We start from the raw sequence: 6,000 nt of genomic DNA on the forward strand, positions 1-6,000 counted from the left end.
CAGAATTGAAGAGGTTTATACCAGCAGAATTGGAAATAACTTGTAAAGTAGTCTCCAACTGATCCAAGAAGGAGAGCTGAAAAGAATCAGTTAAGTAAAAACTTAAAGAGTTGTGGAAGGAGTGATATTTCTCTGGGAATAGAGTTACAGGGGTTGCCGGGAAACAGGTTGAAATTTTGTTTTAAATACCTGTCCATCTTCTCTCTCATCTATCCGCTCCTCCCATCTCAATGACCAATCCCCACCACTCCCTACCTGCACTCACCTATCACCATCCCACTTACCTTCCCCAGCCCTACCCCTCCTCTCTCTATTTATTTCTGAGCTCCCTTCCTCTTCCCCATTTCTGAAGAAGGGTCCCAACACGCAACATCAATTTTCCTGCTCCTCTGATGCTGCCTGGCCTGCTGTGTTCCTCCAGAAGAAGTTAAATTAAATGGAACTTGTACTGCAACTACATCTGAAATATTCCTTGTCAATAGCCACTAATGAACGGATGGAACCATTGGCAAGTTACAGTAAGGAAAAGACAGTCATGCTCATTGAGGAGAAGTGGAATTGAAACCACAGAAACTTTGCTTTGCTGTAAACAAGAACCAGATTCCTGGTTTGAACTTCATTACAATGTATAATGTACAAATGATTTTCAGTCCACCCAATTCTGCTTCTGTGGGTTAATAAGTTCAATTTACTGATATGGTATCGTATGAATTTCTAAAGCCCTGAATAACTATTTTTGGTGTTGACTAATCAAAATAGAAAGAATCCTTCTTGGGTTAATTTGGGTTTAATTAGTCATTTACAGGCTGTTAATCAGGACATAGCTAGTCTATACATTCAGCTGGATAAATTAAGTGCTCCTTCATGTGTGTTGCATTTATCTTGCATGTGCAACTGTAGATATAAAAAAGTCAATTGTGTCATTATCCCCACAGAAACTGATAGTCTTAAACAAGAAATCTGAATTTTCAATGATCAATTTAAAGGAATTGAACAGCACAATTGCAACTTTGAAGACTCTTACTGTAACAAGCTGAAGTGGAAGCAAGTCATCCTCAATTCTCAGAAAGTGCCTGAGGAAGTAGGAAATTCAGTCACTCCCAGCCTTCAAGGTACTCATTCTCCCAATTTTGTCAAATCATAAATTCAAATGAACACTGAAAGATATTTTAAGAAAACATCCAAACCAACCAGCAACCATCCATAAGATACAGGAGCAGAATTCAGCTATTCAGCCCATTGAGTCTGATCTGCCATTTGATTGTTGCTGATGTTTCCCACCCCCATTCTCCTGCCATCTCCCCATAATCCTTGATCCCCTTACAAATCACAAACCTACCTATTGCTGTCTTAAATACAATTAATGACTTGGGTTCCACAGTAATCTGAGGCAACGAGTTTCACAGATTACTACCCTCTGGCTAACGAAATTCCTCCTCATCTCAGTTCTAAAGCTCGTCTCTTCACTCTAAGGCTGTGCTCTTGGGTCGTAGGGCTACTAGAGGGAACATCTTCATGTCCTCTCTGGCGAATTTTCCTCTAGGCCTTAACCGGGCAAATCCTCAAGACTCTTTAGAGGTTAGTAAGCATTCCTTTCAACAACAGACATTCCTCTGCAATCTGTCTGGTAATTCGCAGAGAACTCTCAGCTTCTTCTCTTTGCTGACCACACTCATGCACTTTCTGAGAATTGAGGATGACTTGCTTCTACTCGAGCTTGCTACAGTAAGAGTCTTCAAAGTTGCAATATTGCTGTGCAATTCCTTTAAATTGATCATTGAAAATTCAGATTTCTTGTTTAAGATTATCAGTTTCTTAGGGGATAATGACACAATGGACTTTTTAATATCTACAGTTGCACATGCAAGATAAATGCAACACACATGAAGGGGCACTTAATTTATCCAGCTGAATGTATAGGCCAGCCAAGCCCTGATAAACAGCCTGTAAATAACTAATTAAACCCAAAATAATCCAAGAAGGATTTTTTCTACATTGATTAGTCAACTCCAAAAAATAGTTATTCAGGGCTTTAGAAATTCATATCATACCATATCAGTAAATTGAATTGAAACTTCTATTTCCCTCCCTCTCTTTTCTGTCCAAAAACTTCGAGTTTGAAGATCTGTCCACAGTTAGTTAAGCTACTTTTACCTAACTTGTCAGTTACGGATATCTTGCACTTTGCTTCTGTCAAATCTCACTGAGACTCTGTCCACATAATAACCTACTATCATTATTACAACCTAGCATGGTGTCAAAACATCTGAACGAGAACAAGCCAGTTCGGCGAGCAAGTCAACAACCTCACCCACAACCCGCACTCCAGCTATTTGCCAGAAGTTTAAATATAATAACCAAGCCACTCATCTTTGTTGTCATGCAGAATTCAAAGCAGATTACACTATTTAATCTAGAATTAAAAAGATAGTCTCAACATAATCATCTCATAAAATCTCACATCCACAACAATGAGACAAATATGCATTCCTATTTGAGCAGTTTATATTCTCCTGAATCATGAGCATGAAATGGATTATTTTATGTCTCTGCCTGCTCAGTCAGGCCCTGAGAGGAAGCGCTTTGATTCATATTCTTCCCTCGCCAGCGATAGTGCAGTAAAATTGTACTGAGGTAGAAGATGAGCCATTATCTCATTGAATGGCAAAGTGGCCTCCAAGGGCTGAATGGCCTCCTTATGTTCTTAGTTCTTACATACTCAGTACTATCCAGATAGGGAAAAAGATAAAACAAAGGTAAAATAAAAGCTTAACTCAACTACATTGACTGAATTTCACCCTAGTGGTTCCATTAACATAAAGTCTTACAAACTGCTATTTAAACTGCAGTTCAGAAAGAAAGGGCACAAAGTTGACATTATAAATTCAAAAGGATGTAGCCATTTTTAGTAACAAATCAAGCAATGCCAGTTTGCCTAATAGGTAAGCATATGTTAAATGGTTTTAAACAACTAGACTGATACAGTACTAAATTTCATGTTTGCAACATTTCAGTTGACAGAATCTATCTCGTCTGCATTTCTTTATTTGGGCAACCATTTTTCACAGCTTTTATATTCAAAATATTATATTATGTGGTAATAATTACTCTTTCCCAAGCATCAAATTGTTACCTTACTAAACTCTCTGAAACTGTTGTCAAATAATATATGACCAAAAATTTGATCTTCATAGTTTGACTTCCCACTGTATGTATGTCCTCCTCACTGCACCCTCCACAAGTTATAATGCAATCAGAATAGAACACTCCACATCTTCACCCACAGAATTAGCACTTCCACTATCCACTATCTCTTAACCATGCTAAGTTCCACTAGTTTGCCTACAACTGTAGATTGATTGACATACTTAATTTCTTACTTCAATTCTGTTAATTTCACTGTCTCACTCTACTTGGCAGTTTTATTCAGCTTACAGTTTATACAGCTTTATTCAGTTATATTTGTCTTACACATTCCCGATGATAAATCTACTTTCCTGTCATTACTTCACTTCCACAATTGATGAAAGACAGTTAAATGAGGAGACTCTTTTCTCCTGGAGCACGTACTAAACCCTCTGAATGTAATATCTTCGTAAGCTTTCGCAAAATCATTTCACCTGTATTAGGCTTTACCCTGCTTTCTCAGGTGATACTTTTTATCTTTTAAGTCTGCATCTACTCTGTTTTCTACAGTGTAAAATCATTTGATTGACTTTCATCTTTAAATTACGTCTATTTGTACTTAATTTTATTCTTTGTATCTATATTTTATCTAATTTTATCTAATAACAGTGTCATGTTTTTACTCAGTAACTTACAACAATATTCATTTCTTGGATGTGGGTATTGCTAGATGAACCAGCTGTCCCTAGTTGCCCGTTAGAAGGTGGTGATGAGCTACTTCTTGAACCACTTCAGTCTAAATAAGGACTAGACATCTGTGCAGGCTTGGCCTGTTCCTGTGCATTGTTCCTGTGTATTGTATTGTCAACTGTACAGTAAATTCAACTTTGATCTGGTTTGAAAATAGATCTCTGCTACGAGTCATTTTTAAATTTGAATACTACAAAAAGCAAAGAAAAGAGGCTAAATTAGCTATTTCAATCATAGTTCACTATCTATGCTACAGACATGCCTTGTGGCTGTGACAGGCATAAACGCATTCAGAGCATTTCCAGCTGCCACAACGTTCTTGCGCCAACTCCATGCTATTTTATGCAGGATATGAAGACATCTGCTTCACATTGCCATCCATGAAAGATTATTCTTCCTGGCCTAATGAGGATTCAGCTATACATATGGCTGTCTGCACATCATCCTTTCCCCTCACTTGACTCAATAAATCTTTTTGGGTAGAAAAGATTAAGATATATGATAGTCTTGTAGGATGATGCTATGGAAGCTATTTCAATTAAGTTTACAGCAACCCTACAGGTGATGTCTATTGTATGATAGAGTTGCACAAACCACTCACTTGCAATCAATATTGACAATCCAATGTTGTAAGGAACAATGAAAGTGATACAGGCACCCAATTTTTGTAGAGCAAGGGTGCCAGTCTCTAGCTCCAAAATTCTTTAAACATAATCGTGTTAGTCCAGTTTGAATTTGATGATGTTGAAGCCATGGATGGGGGTGTACATAGTACTTCCAAGGTGATATTGTGCCCTAAATCAGAACACCTAAATAGTGTCAACCCCTAAATAAAAAAAACCGAAGAACTGTGAATGTTGTAAATCAGAAACAAAAACAGAAATTGCTGGAAAATCTCAGCGGGTCTAGCAGCATCTGTGGTGAGAAATCAGACTCAGAGAAACACGAGAAATCTTTCTGATTTACTGTATCCATAGTTCTTTTGGTTTTTACGTACCATCCATTGCAAGCTGTTGACAATATTTACAACACAGCATCACCTTTGGAAGTATTATGTACACCTCCATCCATGGCTCCAACCTCATAAAATTCAAACTGGACTAAAATGACAGTGTTTAAATAATTTTGGAGATAAAGTTTGGCTTATCTGAACTTCTGAGGAAGGGTCCCTTGACCCGAAATGTTAACTTTGATTTCTCTTCACAGATGCTGCCAGACCTGCTGAGCTTTTGCAGCAATTTCTGTTTGTTTTGACAGGGAATGATATTGTACGGAACTTGGATTTTTGTTTTATTTTGTTTTCAGCCTCCTCCTTGCTTCCTATGAAGATAAAAAAAAAATTTCTTAGGTATCAATTGGTAGAAAATACAATAAATAATGCTTCTCTAAGACCAAGCATTAAAACCTACTACGGTGTGTAGTGTGTATGCACCACCTGGATGGTAAAGTTGCATATAATTTATATACATTCTTGAAAAAACACGAATAACTTGAATATTGCTCCTGCCATGCTTGACGCCCTACCAGCCTCGTGTCAAGAGGAACACAGCCTCTCTTCTCTCACCTCAGGGTGCCCGGACCACAACCTGAAGGACTCGCGCCATCTTTGATGAATGTGGCTGTTGAGGATGTCACTGTTTTTTTTCTGCCAGGTATACAATACCCAATTCCCAGCACAGAGTTTCTTTTTAATTCATTAATGAGATGAGGGCATCGCTCACCAGGCAGCATTTATTGCCCATCCCTAATTGCGCAGAGCGCAATTCAGTCACATGCAGGCCAAACCAGGTAAAATGGCATTAATAAACCAAATGGGTTTTTCCTGACAATCGACAATGGATTCATGGTCATCATTAGATTTTCAATTCCAGATATTTTATTGAATCCAAATTCCACCAAATGCCGCGGTCAGGATTCAAATCAGACTCCTCAGACGTTATCTGGATCCTGGATTAACAGTCCAGCGATAATCACCGCCCGCCCGAGACACACACCACCCCAAAACGGTCTTCGCCCCGCCCCCACCCCACAGGCCCGCCGACTATTACAGACTCCGCCCCTGTACGTAACGCGGTCTCCGCCCCCCAAGTTTGCCCCGCCCCCCCATTCCCCCGGAATGTGGTA

This window comes from Rhincodon typus, chromosome 16 (assembly GCF_021869965.1).
Source record: "Rhincodon typus isolate 14 chromosome 16, sRhiTyp1.1, whole genome shotgun sequence".
Lineage (NCBI taxonomy): Eukaryota > Metazoa > Chordata > Chondrichthyes > Orectolobiformes > Rhincodontidae > Rhincodon > Rhincodon typus.